Source organism: Chlorocebus sabaeus, chromosome 21 (genome assembly GCF_047675955.1).
Source record: "Chlorocebus sabaeus isolate Y175 chromosome 21, mChlSab1.0.hap1, whole genome shotgun sequence".
NCBI lineage: Eukaryota > Metazoa > Chordata > Mammalia > Primates > Cercopithecidae > Chlorocebus > Chlorocebus sabaeus.
In genome coordinates, this window is record NC_132924.1 from 63,415,145 (window position 1) to 63,439,683 (window position 24,539).

General features: G+C 34.4%; 2 long non-coding RNA genes across 6 annotated transcripts in view; one reads left to right on the plus strand and one right to left on the minus strand.

The window, feature by feature from the left end:
- LOC119626239 (uncharacterized) overlaps window positions 1-24,539 on the plus strand; it is a 231,578-nt gene that overhangs the window by 197,915 nt on the left and 9,124 nt on the right. The gene's annotated exons all lie outside the window — the stretch shown is intronic.
- Window positions 1-24,539, minus strand: part of LOC140709672 (uncharacterized) — a 48,124-nt gene that overhangs the window by 14,381 nt on the left and 9,204 nt on the right. The window contains exons 2-3 of one of the 2 annotated variants that reach the window (XR_012090374.1): window positions 12,670-12,726; window positions 7,319-7,467 (exon numbers count right to left, since the gene is read on the minus strand). This is a non-coding gene — a long non-coding RNA (uncharacterized lncRNA). The remainder of the gene's footprint in view (window positions 1-7,318; window positions 7,468-12,669; window positions 12,727-24,539) is intronic. The other variant, XR_012090375.1, reaches the window with a different exon arrangement.

Sequence of the window (24,539 nt, forward strand, 5' to 3'; positions counted from 1 at the left end):
GCAATCATATGAAGGGTTGGAAAGCTGACCCTAGCATTTCTAAGATTTTATTTTAAAAGAAAAATAGAGATATGAATCAAATATGGCAGTGTTATAATTTATTCACTCTCAGTGGTATTTACTAGATGTTAGTTTTATTATTTTCATATTGTATATATTTTATAGTTAAAAATATTAAATATTAGTTCATGATAAAAATCAGAATTAATGATAAAATACGTGTCAAAAATTTTCATCCTATTATTCAATCTCATTCTTGGCGACTTATATTCTAAAACTATTTATCAGAAAAAAAGAAGCAAAGCATGAAGAGAATATATATGTATTTCTTGGAAGTTCAAATGTAGCAGCATAAATTTTAAGCCACCTATTTGTTCCACAGAAGAGACACAATTAACTAAATTATGATACAGGTATATAAATATAATGGATCATTGTACACTCTGTTTTGTTAAAGCAATGTGAAAATAGAAAATATTTAACACATAATCCTTTTAGCTTGAATTTTACTTTTTTCTATGGATATATGATACTTGTACATGTTTATGGGGGTACATGTGATATTGTGTTACATGTGTATAATGTATAATGATCAAGTCGGGGTACTTAGGATAACAGTCATCTTGAGCATTTATCATTTCTATGTGTTGGGAACATTTAAAATCTCTTCTAGCTATTTTGAAATGTGTAATATGTTGTAATTATAGTTACCCTGTTGTACTATTGAACATTAGAACTTATTCTTTCTATTTAACTGTATGTCTGCATCCATTTTCCTACATTTTTTCATCCCCCCATCACTACACCCCTTCTATCCGCAGGTAAATGTCACTCTACACTTTACCTCCATGAGAACAAACTTTTTTAGTTCTCACCTATGAGTGAGAACAAGCAATATTTGTCTTCTGTGCCTGGAATGTTTCACTAAACACAATGACCTCCAGTTCTATTCCTATTACTGCAAATCACTGGATTTCATTCTTTTTATGGCCAAATAATATTCCATTGTAAATATATGCCACATTTTCTTTATTCATTCACCTGATGATGGACACTTAAGTAGATTCCATATCTTTGCTGTTATGAATAGTGCTGCAAGAAACATGGGAGTGCCTGTAGCTCTTTGATGCACTGACTTCACTTCCTTTGGATAAACACCCAGTAGTGGGATTGTTGGATCATATGGTAGTTTCATTTGTAGTTTTTTGAGAAATCTCTGTACTGTTTTCCATAATAGTTGTGTTAATTTACATTCCCATCAACAGTGCATAAGAGGTCCTTTTTCTCTGTATTGTTGCTGGCATCTGGTTTTTTTTTTTGTTTTTTTTTTTTGTTTTTTTTTTTGTTTTTTTAATTTTTCTGATAATAGCCATTCTAACTGCAGTGAAATGCTATCTCATCGTGGTTTTAATTTGCATTTCCCTGATGATTAGTGATGCTGATCATTTTTTCATGTACTTGTTGGCCATTTGTATGTCTTCTTTTAAGCAATTCTTATTGAAACCCTTTGCCCGCTTTTTAATGGGATTATTTACTTTTTTTGCTGTTGCGTTGTTTGAGTTCCTTGTATATTCTGGATATAGTCCCTTGTTGGATGAATATAATCTTACTAAAAGTATAAAATGTTGTGATTGCAACTATATGAAGCTATAAATCCATGTAGACAAAATGAAAACCATTGTGTTTTAATTCAGAAGTAATCAGTTAAAAATCATTTGACAATTAATACTTGAGAATGTAGGGAAATTATAAAGCAGATACACATGATACAAAAACAGACAAAAATATCAACATTACAGTGGAATATGGGTCTTTGTTCTGAGTGGCACCAATCAAATTTTGGAAATGGATTCTGATGCTTTGCTTCTCTAAATTTTGATTCTAGCAGAAAAAAAAAATGAAGCAAAGTTCTTATCAGCTATTATTTGGTAATTATTTTATGGTTACAAGAAATGTAATGATTACCAGGAAATACCCTGCAACTACAAATGAAGGCAAATGGAATACTCGTTGCAGGGAAATGACAATCCAGTGTTTAGAGATGGAAATGAGGAAGTGTTTGAATTCCAAAGCTGATCTAGTCCCGAGGCGTAATACACACTGAGGTCTGGTGGCAAAATCTGCCATAAAATTTGCTGCCACTCTCTCGCACGGTTTGTTCCACAAGCCATATGGAGGCTTCTTTATTCTAGACTTTCCATTGTAAACATAATTGCCCAATAATATAATAATCTTTACCTTCCTACAGGAAGAACAAGTTATTTGGCTTCCTGCCCACATTCTCATTAGATGCTGAAAATTTGTCAGAGTACTCTCTGGTACAATGATTTCTATTGCTATATTCAGAGTGCCTGAAATGAAAATAAACCTTTTCTTTTAAAAAAAAGACACTCAAAGGATAAAAATTAAGTTTCAAGTGGAGTTAAAATTGATACGTCTCACAGATATTTTTGTTATTTCAAATGTACAAAATATAAAAGCTGAAGAAACATCAATAAAATTAAAGAAACTATGAAATTGATTTGATTCTGTACAATTCCAAGTGGTAGTTTTAAATAAGCCTTCCTGTTTCAAATAAATTGCCTTGAGCAGAGCTCTTTATGAAATAATGTGCCATTTACTAAAACTTGTCTTGGTGTTCTGCTCAGTTAGTGAATACCTTCCATTAAGGTTGGACCAATTACAGAGTACAAATGCTGTTTCAATTTTTTTTTTTATTTCCTGCAGACACAAAGGTGAAATGTCTGAGAAACTCTTTCTTAGGTGGATTGAGTTTTCATTTTGTTCCAAATGAGACTGTATAATTTCTTGGGAGCTCCCAGTTCTTAGAGAAGGGTTCTGAAGCTCATAACGCATTCATCCCTTTTCAGGCTAGAGTTGAACAAGAGATGGATTAGTTATAGGGATTTTTTACATGATATAGCAACTCTTGAACTAGTGGCATGTTGTTAGTAACAAAGAAATTTCCCAGTACAAACTGTTGGTTTTGCTTCAATTTGCAAAATTAATTTATAAGCGTAGTAGGTGGCTCTACCTCTTTGCTTATTACACAGATGACACATTAATTTTTATTGATAGATTTCAGTATTGTTTTATACTAATTGCATTAGATGCTGTTGCTTTTGACGTCTCTTTGGCTACAGTCTTTCTGACCATAATATTTTATAGTATTCTCAGCATATTTTTATGGTGATTTCATGCATCCAGCGAATACCAGATTTCTATTTCCTATTTCAATACCAACTTCACCATCTTGAAATGATCATTTTTTATAAATTACATCTGAGGGGAGACAAATAAAATAATGAATAAAAGAGTCAATACGTTTAACATTCTTTAGTAGAGGTTAACATCTCTACTGAGTTGTAATAATCCCCAAGAGGTTAACATACAAATATAACTAGCACAGCAAGAGTAAAGCTACATTACGTGAACTCTGCTACAGTTGGCTATTTTTCTACTACTGGCCTATTTTTTCACTTATTTGTGTACATACAAACTTAATGTTCTTGTCAGCAATGGATAGTTAGATGCTTAATTATTCAATACATTTCACATTTGAGTTCAAGTTAACTTGACTGCCAACTTCTAAAGATAACTTTGCAAAGGCCCTTGAGAAATATGATTTAAAATGCTGTACTATTCTATAGGTAAAAATGTGATTTCTGTTCCTAGTTAAGTAGAATGATGGCAAAATAATCTATAATATCAGGGATATTCCTGTGTCATACAGGTTTGACTTGAAGAACACTGCATTTTCTAAAGCAAATTTATTTCCTGGTTTGGCTTGATTGGAGTTAACATTCAAATGTGTTGGTTTTCCCTTGGAGAGTGAAACCTGAAGTATGTTCCCTTGGAAAGTGGAATTTGAACTATGTTGGGTGCCAGGGTAAATGAGCCTGGAACTGCTGTATAATGTAGTTCACTGGTCAAAAAATTGACGGCCTGTATTTACTTATAAAAGAAAACAAACTATATGAGTGTGGCTTTCCTAAATCTATTATGTGCAAATAATTTGTATTAATTTCATTATTCTTAATTCATTTTAAAGCACTTTTGAGGTTATCTCACTTGAACTTTTCAATAAATTAGTGAGGCTTTAACATAGATCATTATAAAAACAAATAATTTGAGAAAAATTTTAATATATAAATGGCCATAAAACATCCACTTTTTGTATATAATAATGCCACTTTTTTTCTTCTAAAGAGTTATTTCAAAGATGATACTAGTAATGCTTAGCAAATTTACAGCAGTTTTAACATTTCATGTACTCTGAGTTTTATAATTTACATATATAGTTTGTGCTTAGTCCTACATTTGGTATAAAACTTATTTTAAATAAAAAGTATAATTAATTGATAAGTGACCAATCAATTTGTGAGCCTATACATCTTCAGTTCCCCAACTTCAGAATCAATTGTTATTTTTTTTATTCTCTCTTTAAGGGCTGCCTTCAACTTTTCCTTTTTGAGAAAATAACTTTAAAAAGAATTGAAAAGGTCTTAGAATTTAGATAAGGGCCAGGGCAAAAAAGTATCTAGGACTATGGTAAATAGTGGAATTTCTCCCATGTAATTTATACAAAAATACAAGAGGTTATACACTTGGGTTCTTCTACTTGCCTTTAGACTCTCAGTCTTTTAGGGTAATTCTTTCTTTTTTTATGATTGTCATGTTATATTCTCAGAGTATGTTCTAAACTTTGTTTTCACAGACAATTTACTTTCTCTCTGGTTTAATGATTTCTTTTATTGACATCATCATTGGTATACATCCACCTGGTGGTATTTATTAATAACATTCTGTATCTACATTATTACTTAAGTTTAAGACAGTCTTTATTCTGGGTTTTTCAATCCAGGTGAAATATTATTCTTCATTAAATTACTTCATTTTGTACATTTTAATAGAGACATGGTAGAGACCAACTACCTTGCATCGTTCAGTGCTTTTCATGTTTTGAGACAGGGTCTCATTCTATCACCCAGGTTGGAGTGAAGTGACAAGATCATGGCTCACTGCAGCCTCAACTCCCAGGTTCAAGTGACCTTCCACCTCAACCTTCCAGGTAGCTGCAACTAGAGGCACATGACACCATGCCAGGTGTTTTTTAAAAATTTTTGTAGAGATGAGGTCTCACTGTGTTGCCTAGGCTGGTTTCGAACTCCTACTCTCTAGCAATCCTTCCCTCTTGGCCTTCTAAATTGCTGGGATTACAAGTATGAGACATCGTGCCAGGCTGCCTTCAATTCTTTCAATAGTGATGCTAATTTCTGCAAGTACTCAAAGTATGCAATATTGCTCCTAATTTACTCTCTGTGACCAGTGAATATATAGGGAGACATTTTAGGATCTTTTATTTGACTATTCCTACCATATTCAAGTCAGCTAACCAATACAAGATATGAGAGTCCTTCCAGATGGTGGTATATGTATTCCAATTATGCATTCAAGGACAAGAGGAATAACACCATGGTTTTCCATGGACCTACTGGACCAACTGTCAGAATGACTGGAAAAACTCCATTTGTCACCTGTTATTCATAAACTCCATTCTAGCAATAGAACTGTGAGAGGGATTTTTGTTTGCTGTTGGATTGATTGGTTTTTGTTTGAAGATTTGTTTGGTTCCATTCTATCTTTCTTGGCTCATAACGGTCTCTAGCAATCCTTAAAAACTTCAGTAATCCATTCTTCCCACTTTGCTGTTACCCTGGGAAATGCCTTGTAACTCACTTTGGGGAAAACTGGAGAACTATTTCTTTCATAAATACTTATGGTGGCACAGTAGGGTCCTCCCTCAAGTGTTGTAGCCTTCCTTTCAATCACTGGGTCTTGGTCTCTAAACTGACTTAAGTATTCAAAAGAGTGGGAGCCTGTAATTTTTCACTGGAGGACTGTCAACTTTCTTCTTGCCAGACCCTATTTTGTTACACAAATGGAACGATATCCTTGCCAGATGTCTATCTGTCAAACTCCTAGGAACATCGTGATTGATTAACCATCACCTTATCTCCTGTAGGAAAAAACATTATTGCCTGAAGTAATTATGACTTCCTTGCTTCTCACAGCTATGTGCTGCTCTTCGGGCTGTGCCCTCCTGGAATCCCATCATCCCTATTGATATTAAATACCCGAGTTCCGTGGCAGTCCCTTTACTGCCTCTGGACTGCAGAGGTCAGTCATCACTGAAATTCTCAAAGTTCAGATGCTTTCCTCGTCAAAGCATCCCCTACCACCTTAATTTTTTAAAAAGTATCTTCTGAACCTCCTGGGCCTACAAATAGAAAGAATGATTGTTCTTAGATATTACAGAGTAGATTCATTCTGAATTTACTCAACTACCGAAATCTGAGATTTTCTTCAAAATAATGTCAAAGAATTTATATCATCTCTACATCATTTACTCTAGATAGTGATGCCCAGGATTCAAGAAGTGATTCCAGAAAATTATGTCCAGTTACAGATATTTTTGCCAACATTTCAATCCTAAATCATAGGTAAATACCTTCATGTGATGAATTTTTTTGTGTTTAATTTCCACGTTTTTGTCTCTTGTTCTAACACCTTCAGGATCCATAACCATGCATTTCAATCTGTGTGTGCTAGTTCATATTTTCCAGGTTTCCTCTTTCTTTGATATTTAGATAATTTTTCAGCCTCTTTGGAATGTGCTAAAACCTGATTCTGGTTAGCCTGGAGACAATAGGTGGTGGTGGAGTGTAGGAGAAGAGCAACATTTTATTTGATACCTACTTCAAATGAGGTCTTTGTTTGGTCTACTGGCAAAACGGAGGCTCTGATAAGTGGTAAGGAACAGCCTCTGCCAGCCAGGAGGGGTAATAGGAACTTGGAGATTCCATAATCTTTGGCTCTTCTACTCAAATATTTCCATTCTAATCAATTTTCCTATTATGATCCTGGCATTGACATCAGAGATGCTTCTGATTGCATATCTACTGAGGATCTGACACCGTTATGATATAATCTGGAGTTAAGTTTAAGCACTGTCTGCTATGTGGCTGCAGCATATCAGAATCTCCTTTAAACTGAAGATCTCTGGCTTTCACAGCATCTTTTATGCAGCTGCATCAATCCTATTATTTTATTTTGCAAGACCTATGATGTCATTAAAATAAGCATCTGAAATTACAATCTTCATAAGTATCATTGTCTCCACAGTGATCAAATGATGCACCCATTTGATTTCCCCAAGCCTTGGTCACAACTAACCATAGGCCAATGTTTAATGATTGTGGTACCACTGCATGTCAAGTTACTATCATCTTCACTTTGTTATTGTGATCTCACTTACCAACAGACAGGCGAGTAATCCAGTAATAAAATCTCACTCTGAAGATCTGCATTTGTGGGATACTCTTGGAGAAAACGATCTTGGTCCAGATTTCTTAAAATTTACAGCCTGATTAAACACTGTGAGTGACTTTATTTGGAAATGCAGTACTTGGGCTGCAAGAATAAAGGGAAAAAAGGAAATGAAAAAGTGAGGCAAGACAGAGCAGAAGAGAAAATACAAATTATCCAATGGATACATTATCCAACTGGCCACAGCTTCAAAAATATAACACAGCCAGTTTTGAGGTCATAAGGCTCATTTTTCAGACAGGATGTGTAAGCCCACCCCATCCTGAACAGTTTCGCAGGCAGAGAAAATGAAAGGGATTAAATGTTCATTTCTTTTTGTCTATCTCTGGTTCACTACGGTGTGTTATCTTTCCCAGGCTTCTAGGTTCTGTTACCCAGGCCTTTACTTGGGTAAACCAGATTGCATGAGGTGATTTTCACCTGAGTCAGGAAGAGTTAGAGGAGACGAGAGTCTCTGTGAATCTGACCAAGTTGTGCTTTGTGCATCTCACTGAGGCATGTACAAAAGAGAACACAGCAAAGTCCATCCTTCACCCTGGAAGAGACTGAGAAAGAGATGTTAGGAGAAAAAGTGAAGAAAGTAATCACAAGGTCACTTGGTTGGTCCAAGATTTTGGAGACAGGCAAAACTAGGATATCTTGAGAGGCATATAAACTTGCTTCAGTTCATTATCTATTTTTGAAATCTCCTTACTTTCATTTTTAACCTCTTTTACTGTCTATATTGCTGCAAATCTTTGAATCATTTTTTAATGAAACTGGACATATAACCCAAATTCAAGGTGTCTTGCATTTGTGGGAGTTTTTTTTTGAGTGAATTAACATATGAACTATTCCCAACTTTTTTTTTTTATTCTAAGAACACTTAAAACCTACTCTCTTAGCAATTTTCAAGACAATACATTGATATTAACCATAGCCACCATATTGTACAATAGATTTCATGAACTTATTCCTCTTGCCTTAAATTTAAGGACTTTAAAGGACTTAAATATTGTGTCTTTTGACCAATATGTCCCTAATTCCCCTCCCCAAGATGTCTTGAATTTGGAGAAAATTAATTATGAAGTACATTTAAAACATCTTAGTTGAAGATACCTGATATATAAGATGAAATTTCAAAGCTTAATATCAGAGTGAAAAGTATGAATTTAAGAGTTACAAGTTGTAATGTGGGTATGCAACTGATAGCATAGAAAGAGAAGGGAAAACTGCCAAGGACTGAAAATCTATATTTTACTGAATACAGATGTATGGATTTGACAAAGGGCTTCTCATCCCACTTTCATCACTTTCCCATTAATGAAATCTAAGAGTAAAGAAGAGGCAATTTTTCAAGCTATGTAGACGTGAAGATTAGAAGTGAAACTAACATTCGACTAGCAGTTAAGGAAACACTTTCACAAAAATTATTTAATTCTTACTATGACCCTAAAAGACAAGTATTAGTGTAGTTGGTAATATGTATTTCCTCTAAAAATTTCCATTCCAACTGCCTTGTAGGTGGAGAGGTTGGAAATTTAAAAACTAACTTTCTAGATTTCCTTAATCTGGACCATTGTGTATAAATTAACTTTCATAAATTAGTTATACTGGTGTGAGATTACAAGGTCACGAATGTGACAGAGCCCATTCTCTTAGTGATATGGTTGCTGGCTAGCACAAACGTAGGGATCTGGAAATTTGGGGATAACTATAGTGACTGGTTTGATCCAGGGCCTGATGAGTAATTGGGGGTGGAAATTTTCTGACCTCAGGTTTGTAGCTTTATTGGATATAGCCTAGAAATCAATAGTTAAATCAATTCTTTCAGATGCTACAATTTTGCTTTTCTAATTTTTCTGTACAGTCTCTATTAAATCCCTTCTGCTTGAATATTGACATAATATCTCATATTTAGTTTAACTTTTTCTTATGTTGGGATAATTGTAGACACATGGAATGGTAAGAAACAATACAAAGCAGGCATTTGTACCCTTTAAACAGTCTCCCCCACCATGGTACTATCTTGCAAATTATAGTACAATATCTCAACTGGGATATGAATATTGTAAGAGTCAAGATATAGTACATTTCCATCATCACAAGGATCTCTGATTTTGCTGTTTTACAATTACACCCAATCCCCTTTCACTCTATTTCTTAATCCCTGACAACCACTAATATGTTCCATATTTCTATAATTTTTTCACTTCAGGAAGGTTATTGTATTATTGGCTAGGGCTGCCATAACAAAGTACCACAGACTGGGTGGCTTAAACAAGAGAAATTTATGCCCTCATAGTTCTAGAGGCTAGAAGTCCAAGATCAAGGTGTTGGCAGGGTTGTTTTTTTCCTGAAGCCTTCTCTTTGACTGTTAGATGCCTAGTCTTGCCACTCTGTGTGTGTGTCCTAATCACCTATTATTTTAAAGACACCAGGCATATTAAATTAAGACCCACCTTAATGACCTCTTACTACCTTAATTATCTCTTTAAAGATCTTATATTCAAATATAATCACATTCTGAGGTAGAATTAAGGCTTAAGCATACAAAATTTGCAGAAACATATTCAGCCCATAACAGTTTTTAAATGAAATCATTTAGTATGAAACATTTGGGGATTAACTGTTTTTGACTCACCGTAATCCTCTGGAGATTCATTGAGCGTGTTGTGTGTATCAGTAGTTTGTTCTTTTTGGTGTTAAGCAGTATTTCATGATAAGGATATCCAAGTTTCCTTAACAATTCCCTCTTTGAAGATCATCTGGGTCCTTTCTAGTTTTTAACTATTTTGAATAAAACTAATAAACATTCATGTATATGTTTTTGTATGAATGTAAGTTTTTTTTCCTATGGAAAATTGCTCAAGAATACAATTGCTGGGTTTTATGGTAGTTCTATGTGAGGTTTTTAAAAAAATTTCAAAATGTTTCTTAGAGTAATTGAACCATTTATATTCTTACAAGTAATTTAGGAGTGATCTAGTTTCTCTGTGTCCTAACCAGCGTTTAGTGTTGTCACTTTTTTCTCTTAGGCATTCTGGTAGATGTGTAGTGATATCTACTGTGATTTACATTTGCATTTCCCTAAAGGCTAATGATGTTGAATAGCTTTTCATGTGCTTATTTTCCATTTCTAAATGCCTTTTGGTGAAATGCCTCTGCCTGTGATTACTCATTTTCTAATCAGATTGTTTATTTCTTTGTTGTTCAGTTTGGATAGTTTTTATAAATTCTAGATACTTGTTCTTTGTTAGATACATTGTTTTCAAATACTTTTGCCTAGTCTATAGCTTGTCTTTTCATCCTCTTGGCAGCTTTTTGCAGACCAAAACTTTTCATTTCAATGAATTCCAACATATCAGTTTTTCCTGTAACTATCATACTTTTAGTTTAAAATATAAGAGTTCTTTGCCTAACTCTACATTCTGAAGATGTTCTTCATCCTACTCTTCAAAGAGTCTTATAATTTCGCTTTTTACATTTAAGTTTGTGATCTATTATGTGTTAATTTTTATGTACAGTGTAAGATTTGATTTTTTGGCCTATGGATTTGTGTCCAATTGCTTCACTATTATTGTTGAAAGAGTTATCTTTCCTCACTGAATTGCTTTTGCATCTTTGTAAAAAATCAGTTGGGTATATTTGTGTGGGTCTATTTCTTGGTTCTCTATTCTGTTCTGTTGATCTATATGATTATTCTTCTACCACAGTCACATACTATTGATTACTATACCTATATGTTAAATCTTGAAACCAGAGAAACAGATTCCTTCCATTTCATTCTTCTTTTTCAAAATAATTTTAGCTATTCTATAGATCTTGTCTATACCTACAAAAAACATAGAATTTTGGTAAGAAGTTTGTTATACCTGTATATTAACTCGGCAAAAATTCATGCTTACCATGTTAGCCTTCTAGCCCATAAATATGGTACGTCTTTCCATTTACTTAGATCTTTTTTGATTTTTTTAATAAATGATTTTTAGTTTTCAGGATACAGTTACTATAAATGGTTGTTAAATATACCTGTAAGTCATTTTGATTTTTGGAAGTAATAAAATATATTGTACTTTCAATTTTGGTATCCACATGTTTGTTGCTAGTAGATAGGAACATAATTGATTTTTGAATTTTATCTTGTGTCATGTGACCTTGCTAAACTGATTAATTCTAGAATTTTATTAGATTGAATTTAAATTTTTACATTGACAGTCATGTCATCTGCAAATAAAGAGTTTCATTTTTCCTTTCTGATCTGCATGCCCTTAATTTTTATTTTCTTGCCTTAATCCACTAGCTACAATTTCTAATGTTTATTGAATAAAAATTGTGAGAGCATGTATACTAGCCTTGTTATAGATCTTAGGAGGAAATGTTTCAAACTTTCACCATTGAAGGAGAATGCTAGATGTAGGATTTCTGTAGATGCTGCTTATCAAACAGGATTTTTCTACATCAATTGATATGATTTTTTAAAATTAGCTAATTAATGTGCTGGACTGTATTGATTGTCAAATACTGACCTTGTTTTGCATCCCTGGAATGAACTTCACTTGGCTATGGTGTATAACATTTTTATATTGTTAAATTGTATGTGCTAATAATTATAGTAGTTTGTGTATTTCAAGAAAGGGCCCATTTCATCTGCTTTGTCCCATTTATATGCATAGAGTTTTTCATATCTTCTTGATGCCTGGAGGAATTATAGTGATATTCCTGTTTCATTCATGATATTGGTACTTTGTCCATGTTTCTCTTTTTCTCTCTCTGTCATGATACATATTTGTCAGTTTTATTGATGTTTTGCAAAGAACCAGATCTTTGTTATATTGGTTTTCTCTATTGTTTTTCTGTTTTCTATTTCATTTATTTATGCTCATATCTTTATTATTTCTCCAATTCTACTTGGTTTGGATTTATTTTTCTTTTTCTAGATACTTGAGGTAGGAACTTAGAATATTTCCTTTAATTCATTCATTTAATGCTGTAAATTTTTCACTCAACACTACTTGAGATGTGTTCCACAAATACTGATATATTTTCTTTTATATTCAGTACAATGCATTTTTATATCTGACCTGAAACATAGTCTTTATGAGTTACTTAGCAGTGTATGTTTAGCTAAAATGTTCATTAAATGAATATATTAATCTGCAGCTACTATGCCTTAGATGAAACTATGTACCTGACTATGGAACATCAAATAATTACACAACTAAAGCTGTCATCTTGTGGGTAACAGACCTGCTAATTTGTAAGTTATGAATAGGTGTTCTACGCTCCTTTGACACTTACCTCTTTTGTCCTGATGCTTCTATCTTGCTTCATACCTGTAGTTTCATGGGGGTTTCCCTACAACCTGATTAGATGAAGAAAAATGCTCAGGCCTGGTTTACAGAAATTTAAGCATGATATGATGATACTAACTGGAGTTAATCTATTACTCATTATAGTTCCACTAAAGGGTGATTTTATAAAAATAAGGATAAAGAAAAATCCTTCTAGTGACTATATCTATGAGTGGTGCACTTTAACATCCACTTTATATGAAAAGAGAAACAGTCATACATAAAGATATGGACTTACTTATTCCTGGAAAATAATATCTTGGCTATTTGGTCAGGCATCTGAAGAAAGAAATCTGATATATTAAGGGAAAGTGGGCCAGGATACTAGCATCCCAAGAACAAACTTATTTTACTGAGTGGGGAAATTGACTTTGACCAGGGATACCTACAATTACAACTGCACTATGGGGGATCTTAAGAGTAAACCTGGAACCTAAGTAATTCACTAGACTGTCTTTTGGCATTTCCATGGCCAATGAAAATTGTGAATAGATATTAGCACAACAAGAAATCACAGTTCTCTGAGTTTGAATTTAATATCTAGGTCACTCCAGAAAGCAAGCAAACCAGATGAGAGAAGATGATGGCTTAGGATGAAGGAAATCTTGACTCCATGGTACTAGATCTTGGGGTCAGCTGCTGCACTGCAGACTACAGTTTCAGTTTGTTAAAGTTTGTTAAGATTTTTAAAGCGGTGGAACCTGCATATTCCCTTTTATGGAAGATATGATACCATCCTGTTCTTATATAAGATCCAGATATCATAAAAGGATGCAAACAGAAAGGCACAAGGGATGAACTCAGTTTAACTATCTGCCTCTTTAAGCCTCTGTCTTTATTTTCCCTTCTGACACTATTTACTACTGCAGCTTGTTTGGAGGTAAGAAGTGGAATGTATCAGAGTCCCTCTTGATGTCACCGTAGTGGGCCACTGCAACTCTAGCACTAAAGCCTCACCCAGCGGGACACACACAAGTTCTGTTCCTGTCCAAAGCTTTCTGACCTAGAGGAAGACATCCAGCCTCAGGGATTGACATCCAGCTTTTCCAGCAATTGCCTGGACAGGGAAAGGAAGACAATCCAAGAAAGCAAGAAATTTAACGCCCATGGGGAGAATAAAAGCGAGGGACTGAGGACTTTAAGAATCTGGAAAGTGAATGTCTTTTCCGTCCTCTTCCTGATGGACTATACTGAAGCAACATGATTCTACATGTCTTTTCTAAAAGACGTTTCTTATGACAAACAGTCAGCTGTGTATTTTTTTTTTATTCTTTAAGTTATAGGGTACATGTGCACAACGTGCAGGTTTGTTACATACGTATATATGTGCCATGTTGGTGTGCTGCACCCATCAACTCATCAGCACCCATCAACTCGTCATTTACATCAGGTATAACTCCCAATGCAAACCCTCCCCCTTCACCCCTCCCCACAATAGGACCCGGTGTGTGATGTTCCCCTTCCGGTGTCCAAGTGATCTCATTGTTCAATTCTCACCTATGAGTGAGAACATGCGGTATTTGGTTTTCTGTTCTTGCGATAGTTTGCTGAGAATGATGGTTTCCAGCTGCATCCATGTCCCTACAAAGGACACAAACTCATCCTTTTTTATTGTTGCATAGTATTCCATGGTGTATATGTGCCACATTGTCTTCATCCAGTCTGTCACTGATGGACATTTGGGTTGATTTCAAGTCTTTACTATTGTGAATAGTGCCGCAATGAACATACGTGTGCATGTATCTTTATAGCAGCATGATTTATAATCCTTTGGGTATATACCCAGTAATGGGATGGCTGGGTCAAATGGTATTTCTAGTTCTAGATCCTTGAGGAATCGCCACACTGTTTTCCACAATGGTTGAACTAGTTTACAGTCCCACCAACAGTGTAAAAGTGTTCCTGTTTCTCCACATCCTCTCCAGCACCTGTTGTTTCCTGATTTTTTAATGATTGCCATTGTAACTGGTGTGAGATGTTATCTCATTGTGGTTTTGATTTGCATTTCTCTGATGACCAGTGATGATGAGAATTTTTTCATGTGTCTGTTGGCTGTATGAATGACTTCTTTTGAGAAATGTCTGTTCATATCCTTTGCCCACTTTTTGATGGGGTTGTTTGTTTTTTTCTTGTAAATTCGTTTGAGTTCTTTATAGGTTCTGGATATTAGCCCTTTGTCAGATGAGTAGATTGCAAACATTTTCTCCCATTCTATAGGTTGCCTGTTCACTCTGATGGTAGTTTCTTTTGCTGTGCAGAAGCTCTTTAGTTTAATTAGATCCCATTTGTCAATTTCAGCTTTTGTTGCCGTTGCATTTGGTGTTTTAGACATGAAGTCCTTGCCCATGCCTATGTCCTGAATGGTGTTACCTAGGTTTTCTTCTAGGGATTTTATGGTATTAGGTCTAACATTTAAGTTTCTAATCCATCTTGAATTAATTTTCATATAAGGAGTAAGGAAAGGATCCAGTTTCAGCTTTCTACTTATGGCTAGCCAGTTTTCCCAGCACCATTTATTAAATAGGGAATCCTTTCCTCATTTTTGTTTCTATCAGGTTTGTCAAACATCAGATGGCCGTAGATGTGTGGTATTATTTCTGAGGGCTCTGTTCTATTCCATTGGTCTACATCTCTGTTTTGGTACCAGTACAATGCTATTTTGGTTACTGTAGCCTTGTAGTACAGTTTGAAGTCAGGTAGCATGATGCCTCCAGCTTTGTTCTTTTGACTTAGGATTGTCTTGGCAATGTAGGCTCTTTTTTGGTTCCATATGAACTTTAAAGCAGTGTTTCCAATTCTCTGAAGAAAGTCATTGGTAGCTTAATGGGAATCGCATTGAATCTATAAATTACTTTGGGCAGTATGGTCATTTTCACAATATTGATTCTTCCTATCCATGAGCATGGTATGTTCTTCCATTTGTTTGTGTCTTCTTATTTCACTGAGCAGTGGTTTGTAGTTCTCCCTGAAGAGGTCCTTTACATCCCTTGTAAGTTGGATTCCTAGGTATTTTATTCTCTTGGAAGCTATTGTGAATGGGAGTTCATTCATGATTTGGCTCTCTGTTTGTCTCTTACTGGTGTATAAGAATGCTTGTGATTTTTGCACATTGATTTTGTATCCTGAGACTTTGCTGAAGTTGCTTATCAGCTTAAGGAGATTTGGGGCTGAGATGATGGGATTTTCTAAATACACAATCATGTCATCTACAAACAGGGACGATTTGACTTCTTCTTTTCCTAACTGAATACTCTTTATTTCTTTCTCTTGCCTGATTGCCCTAGCCAGAACTTCCAACACTGTGTTGAATAGGAGTGGTGAGAGAGGGCATCCCTGTCTTGAGCCAGTTTTCAAAGGGAATGCTTCCACTTTTTGCCCTTTCGTATGATATTGGCTGTGGGTTTGTCATAAATAGCTCTTATTATTTTCAGAAATGTTCCATCAATACCGAATTTATTGAGAGTTTTTAGCATGAAGGCTGTTGAATTCTGTCAAAGGCCTTTTCTGCATCTATTGAGATAATCATGTGGTTTTTGTCTTTGGTTCTTAACAAAATTGATAGACCGCTAGCACGACTAATAAAGAGGAAAAGAGAGAAGAATCAAATAGATGCAATAAAAAATGATAAAGGGGATATCACCACCAACTCCACAGAAATACAAACTACTATCAGAGAATACTATAAACACCTCTATGCAAATAAACTAGAAAACCTAGAAGAAATGGATAATTTTCTGGACACTTACACTCTCCCAAGACTAAACCAGGAAGAACTTGCATCCCTGAATAGACCAATAGCAGGTTCTGAAATTGAGGCAATAATTAATAGCCTAGCAACCAAAAAAAGTCCAGGACCAGATGGATTCACAGCCGAATTGTACCAGAGGTACAAGGAGGAGCTGGTACCATTCCTTCTGAAACTGTTCCAATCAATAGAAAAAGAGGGAATCCTCCCTAACTCATTTTATGAGGTGAACATCATCCTGATACCAAAGCCTGGCAGAGACACAACAAAAAAATAGAATTTTAGACCAATATCCCTGATGAACATCGATGTAAAAACCCTCAGTAAAATACTGGCAAGCCGAATCCAGCAGCACATCAAAAAGCTTATCCACCATGATCAAGTGGGCTTCATCCCTGGGATGCAAGGCTCATTCAACATATGCAAATCAATAAACGTAATCCAGCATATAAACAACTGTGTTTTCTTCTAACTCTATGGCCAGGTTTGTATCACACTCCCAAATACCTTCTCGCCTCCCTTCCTTTTCCTTCCTAATTCTTCTGGCCTGTAATGTTACCTCTCGATAAACCCTTTGCATATAAGCTTTTCCTCATGTTCCATTTTCCAAGCTAACACTGGGCAAAAAGTAAAATATGGTAACAAAGTTAGTATGAAGTAAAATAGGAAATGTAAAATAAGGATAGTGAATTTATGAAACAAAATACATATCTTATTTATTTTACATTTAAATATTGGAGGTATACATTCTGGAAGCCAGCATAAAGAAGGAAACACAATTCTTGAATAATTCACAAGTCTAGTAACAAAAAGAACGATCAGAATTAAATTACTCTGCAAATTGACAACAATTTGGACAATTCTAGACTTCTTAAATGACAGAAAATACCATGTCTTAACAAATTTGCCTATATTTATGAGGTCCTAATACTACTAAGTAATCCTGAAATGTTTCCAATTATTGTCATGGAGATTGGAATATAATCCAGGTAATATGCCAGGTGCTTTAGTACATGCTAGGTTCTACCGAAACAAAGCTTGCTATCAAAAATGCATATAAACAAACGTGTGTGTGTGTGTGTGGGGGTGTGTGTGTATAATATAGAATAGCACAGTTTCTAACATAGGTAAACTGGGAATTTAGAGGAGGCACAGATAATAAATTAGTTACTTCTACAAGAGAACAGCAGGAAAAAAAAAAAAGCATGTAAGTATAGTGTATATGGAAACTTAAAGTGTAACTACCATGTGAGGTGTGCAACCATGAAAACTTATGCAAGATTTGAGCAACCCAAAGTTGGACCTTTGGGGTCTAGAATATGATTGAATATGAGTAGTGAGTGATGATGTTTAGCAGGTAAACATAAGGCAGATTGGTAGACTGCACAGAACCATCATAGCAAATAAAATTTTAGCTCTCCTGTTGAAAAATGAGAGTGCTAAGATATAACATTTAATAGGAAAAGGGAGGGTACATGACATAAGACCATTTATACCACGAAAGGGTCTGTGCCTTCCTATTAGAAATCATTGAGGGACCTGAAACAGTAATCTAATGTAGATCTCATTTTAGAAAAATCGTGGTGATACTAACATTAAAGATGTAAATGGTTTTGGAAAAAAGAGGCAAAATGAGAGACGAGAAATCACTTTGTACTTTATTATGACAATCAAGTCAGGAGGCAACAGAAGCTTGAGTTAAGGCATAGCAAGAACTACAAAAAGGAACTGCTAAGAGAGATAGCAGGTAGAAATTATGAAGGGAAGTGTAGCACTACTTGGATGCAAAAGAGAATCCTAATATGATGATGATTATCATCATAAAAAAATTATAGAAACTCACTTTTTCTGGGGGTTGCACTAAGCACTTTTCATGAGTTCATATATTTATGTTTGATTTATGTTTGTTGATTGGCGAGATAGCAGTACCATTCATAGTAATACAGTAAACTTAGGAAAAACAAGTTTATACAACAAACGCACATCTTGTACTTAGAGGCAAAGTCAGACAGCTTCTGTGAATCTGTTTTCATCCACTGGGGATGTTAACTTTCCAAAATCACTGTGGTGTTTAAAAGAGTTAAAATATAGAATGTACCATGACACACAGTGGGTACTCGTCTACCTTTTGATTTGAAAAATACAATTCACAACAGAAAGCCCCCTTTTTTTGTAAAATAAAGGTACTATAATCAAAATATTATAATGTGAGGCTATGCTAATATTGGCCTAAGGTGTTCAAATTTGGGTTCATGATGGCAATTCCAATCATTGCAACTGAATATTTTCAATTTGTTTTTTGCTAAAATTCTATTAAAACAATAATTTAAAAACTTAATCTTACGCATTTTGAATTTGAAGCTATAGCAAAAGTACTGCAACATTCTATCCCAACAGACATGGAAGACATTTATTGCAGGTACTGTGCAGGTTTTTCCCCTTTTCATAAATCGAAGCATAGCTTTGTATTAGAATAAACTGCTATGTAGCTGCTGTGTTTTATTAGACTTGCGATTTTTGCTTAAATCCTTTTTTTCTTTCTTACTTTCCTTCTTTCTTTCTTTTTTTTTTTTTTTTCTTTCCTTATTTCTTTGGTTTAACAACTCATTAGCAGGTCACTCACTGTTGAACCCACTAAACTTTTCATTTAAATTTACCAAACAGTTTGTTATGAAAATATGAGATACTATAAAGCATCCTCACTCAGTGGGTAGCACTGCTTAATTGTGCAAAGCATGGATTTAATCTCCTTGAAAGTACTTCTGCTCTATCTATGATCGGTTGCTATTTTTGCCAGGTAAATTATATTTGTATCATTAACACATGAAGATGTTGAGTGCAGTGCATCCATTTTCTGAATTTATTTCTGAAATTCTCATGACCTTGACTGAGGACAAACAGAGTTTTTACAAATAATACTCTGCCTTCATCTATAAAACTCTGGAGAGTAGAGAAAGTGTCCTGTGGAGTCCTTGGGAATTATAAACTCACCGCTGAAATCTTAGCCATTCCCTTGCTGGCTGTTAGCTTTCATAGATGACCAGACTCTCCTAATATGGCAAGTAGTCACTGGGATTATAATATCCATGTGGAAGTCTGTGCTAGTATTCTAAGCACAAAGTGACTGGTTAGCACACATTGTTATTTTACCTGACTAAATCACACAAGCATTACGTTGCCTTTCTAATAACAACCAGATCACGGAATTTACTGAAAGCAAACTGTGAGTTAGCCACTCCATGTTCCTCCAGGCAGACAGTCCAGAGAAATATGAGTTTTCCAAGGAAAAGCTCATATTGTAAATTGTCAGGTATTAAAAAGAAAAATAAAAGTTTGAAGTCAATTACCCCTGAAAACTTCTGACAAGCAACATTTTGGCTTCATATTGACTAGACAGTGTCAAATGTAAATTACCCTGTTTATATTTTAAAAATACAGACAGCTTGTCTGTTGGATTACCACACGTATGCAGCTAAAATATTTACAGCCATAGAAATTATATTTCTGATCAAAAAACTATTATCTCTCTTGAGCAACCTAATCCCATTTTTTAACCTATTTTGAGGAGGTAATTAGCTACCTCTTTATTCCCAAATTGAAAATAGTTAATCAGATTTTCTTCATCAAATGATTCTCACAAATTTTTTGAATAAAACCCCACAATTCCATATATACTTTAGCTTTTATTTTTATTGAGCCATACTAAACATTTCATCAAAATTTTTGTTTTACCCAAAAATGTCTGACTTATTAAAAATACTTTTTCTGAAGAACTATTCATCTTTCTCTGGATTTATAATAATAGATTGAAAAAGACAGGTAAATAAATGACCTTTTTTGCTTGCCCTACTGTGTAAAAATTGCCTTCTGTAGACACAGCTTAGATAACTACTTGCAGCTGCTGTCTTAGGCAGCCTGAGTTTTTGTTTTAATCAATGAGAATTTGGTTACAATAACAAGAAGCATTGTGCTCCTGACAAGGACAAATTTATGTGTTTGGAAGTGGCATGTCATGGAGCACCGTCTTGTACTCTGTGTCGGGATTCTGTTTTCATAAGTCTACAGGAATAATCCTGCTACACATCAGCAAGAAACATCAGAGATCATACTCACAAGGTACTTTCCAGACCCAAATTGAGTGAGAAGAAAATATTGAAATAAGTAAATGAGCCTGCTTTGTCCTTCAGTGAACAATGGAGTGGAAAAAATCTGGGGAGAGGAGGGAATCAATGTACATTTGTTAATAATGACACCTTATGAAATATTTACTTGTTTTAACTTTTTAGCTTAAGATAATAATAACTCCTAATGAATCTACCCAGCATAGAGATTAGTTTTCCTGGTTATGAGGAAGAGTTTCTGGTTTTGTTAGGAAGTCAATTACATTTTCTATAATGTGTGCATTAAGATAATGGACTCTCATATTGTAGCTCTAAAGTAAGTATATTTTAATTATATTTCATTCAGGTTTATAAAAGTATAATTAAAATATATACTATAGTATACAGAGTCTTAATTCTCAATATATCATTATTGGGTTAAGATACAATAGAAGCTGAGTCAGCAGCAGAGTTTTATTCTGTATGCATCTTTTGGAATGTTTCATAATATTGTAATATCTAAAAATAGGCTACAAGGATACTTAGAAGCAGGAGTAGGAATTTTAGAGGCCAATCAAAATAGTCACATCTATTGGCTAAATGCAGCTAGACTTTTTACATCACATTGGCCAGTGATATTGAGGTATCATTTTCTATTAAACCTGTATAATTTATTTTAAAGATATATTGTTTGCTTTTCAAGCTATACCATTATGTCACCAGTACTCTTATTTTAACAAGTATTCCTATCTTAGGACTCCATATACCTTTGAAATAGCCCCAAACAGGTACTTTTTCAATAGTCCAAGAAAATACCTTTTAAATTTCTTAAATTATAAGGTTCTAATACAAAATCCATTAAGAACTAAGCTGTAAAAACTTACAGGACAATATGAGTCATCTAAATCACGTAGTCATACATAGAGGGACAGAAAAAGCATATTATAGCTTTTTTAGTGGTGGAAGGGAGTAACATATGCTGCTGTTTTACAAAATCCTTGTTTTACAGTAATCTAGAAAGCCACTTCTTCATTCATCAGTAGGCCCTTTCTCTTGGATTCTGTATGAAAATCAATGTTTCTGAAATCCCAACCAATTATTTTACTCTTTGCAAGTTTCTACAGTGTTTTTAATGCCTATAGACCTAGGTTCTTGGTGTTCATAGCAAAGAAAGGGCAGGAGGTGGCAGGCTACAGATAAGACAAAGTTATATACAACTTGTTGGTATTCTATTTATCTATTTATCCATCTGTCTGTGTATCTATGATCAGGTCACTGAGTAAGAGGCAGAAGAAAGTCCTGAACATTATTTGCAGAGATTTTGTGAAGGATTTGGCTGGCTTTTTACATAAAAAATATTTTGTGCTTGAGGTGTTGATATATGATATAAATGTGACAAGAGATTTGTAAACAGATCTGGTGACAATTGTATGAGCTAACATGAAATACCTTGAATTTGAGATAGAGCAAAGGGAATTGTGCCAACATGACTCATTATCATAGCTCATAACCCATGTACTTTTGTAAAAATATAAGCATTTTCAATAAAAATAATGCTTCAAATATTTTGTAGTAATCAAATCCAATTATGTTTATGGAAGTGATTTGTAAATTATAAAGTCATTTATACATTTTGGTTGTTATTAAGCCTATAACACGATAAGGAGGCAGTGGTTTGACAACCTGACTATTTGCCTCACCTAAGGAGCTGTAACAACTTACTGACTTGGGGCCAGCCTCCAAATTTAGATGCAAATGGCTTGGGATGCAGCTGGACATCAGATCTCTAGGTAATTCTAATGTGCACTTAGGATGAGAAACCTATTTTGAGTATGTAATATGTCTAAGTAATTTACCTATATTATATCTAATCCTTTTAATGACTAGGAGTGATTATTAATATCATGTGGGACCTGAAAATCGAGAAGTTAAAAATAATTTTCAAGTTCGTAAATGATTAAATACGAAACCAGGATTTGAGCCCAAGTATATTTGCCTTCATCCATAGCCCTGGCGTTTTGACTGTATCATACAACATATGTGATAATAAAACAGTGTACATAAGAGTACTTATGTTTTCTGGATGAAAATAAATGTCGAAGATTTCTAAAGGCAGGCTTCTGTTATACATTTTAGGATGGTGTGAAATGCTCAATAATTATAGAAAGTTGTTTGTAAAAATCTGTAAAAAGATTATCTTATAATAACAATTGCATGCTTACCTTATGATGATCCACTCCCAGGCACTGCATTTGTGCTATTTCACTTACTTCTCACAGCAACTTTAAGAGACAGATGCTACTATTATTATTTTGCAAAATGAAAATATTTTACAAAAAAATGTTTGGAGGATTACTCAAAGACCTGAAGAATACAGACAATCAATGTTAGAACTTGATTCAAACCCATCAGCTGGAGTCTGACCCTATTCTTTTTTAACCAAGTATTTTGTATTTATGGACATGTCCTCACGAAATAATACTGAATACAAAATAAGCTATATACATAAATATGCTTTCTGCAATTGCTTTCTTAATGGTAAAAAACTGGAAAAAAGCATTTAACAACAGTGCAATAGTCAAGTAAATTATGGTAGATATTTGCAGTGGAATATTATGTACCTATTGTGAACAATGTTTACAACAATTAAAAATACAGACAAATGTTTAATAGGTCACCTCTAGTTCTGCATAGTATGTAGGAAACTATTAAAATAGTGTCTTCTTCCCTTGCAACAAGAAAACTCCAGATAATCGGTGGAATCATAACTTTTTTTGAGCCCATCAGAGAGCTGAGGCTAGTAAACTTCAATCATGTTTAAAGATTCCCAAGATGGACAAACCCCTCTAAGGAGAGACAAGACATGCCATATGTCTGACCTTTGACAAAGCATGGGAGGTGGTGTTGGCTGCTTTCCTAGACACTAAGAAGATACTGACCAAGGTTTTAATGGATTTTGACAGGCCAAATGGGTGCCAATTTGTCAATCTGATGTTCTAGAGCCCCAAAAGAAGGGTAGTTCAAACTCACTTGAAAGCATTTCTTTATGTATGAGTACCACATACTCATTTAGTGCAATGCATGCAATGCATGACACTGGTAAAAGCGTACTAATTTGGGTTTTGCTGCAACTGGATTGATGGGTGACAAGAGAAGGGAATCTATTTAAATGAATTAGGCACACATTTTACCTATCATTAACATTATTGTCTATTATAATATGTGAATGATAATGTTTTTTGATTTTGGCATTGGCTGTTAATATATATTATGCCAACTTCATGTAGCAGAATTAGGGTACCTGCCTTGTCAAAGAAAGAATATTGACTTTTGTTTAAACTATTTTTATTCAAATTTACCTGGAATATAATTTGAAGTTCCATAAATACCTGTAAATATGTACTTACTAGGTTCCCTGATTTCATACTTTGTAATAAATTTTTTCAGTTCACAAGGAAAAAAGTCATACAGTAAGTGAAATGATTGTTTACTATTTTAATTGCAACATGCAAGTTGTGATTTGGCTCCATAACCAGCTAATTATCCATTGAATTAATTCTGGAACTCCTTAGTGAATTTCAAAGAACTGCTGTATCATTTTTCAAATATGTCACTTCTTTAGTGGTGAGTGAAATCATTTTACATAGCATTTAACACTAAGGCCTTTCTTTCAGGAAGGCTAAAATGAGCCCCTCTCACCTTCCCTGGTTTTATTACATGTATATGATACAAAGGAAAGATACATATACAGAAATAGATCCTTGAAAAGGAAAATCTCTCTTTCTCTCTGGTTCTCTCTCTCTCTCTTTCTTTCTCTCTCTCACACACACACAAAGACACACACACACACAAAGACACACACACACACACATGCTCACACACTGTTGTATCAGCATGTGTTTTTTTGAACTAAAGTTTCCTTAACACAGATTTCAAATAATAGTCTATTTCTGCCATCCATATTCAATATTT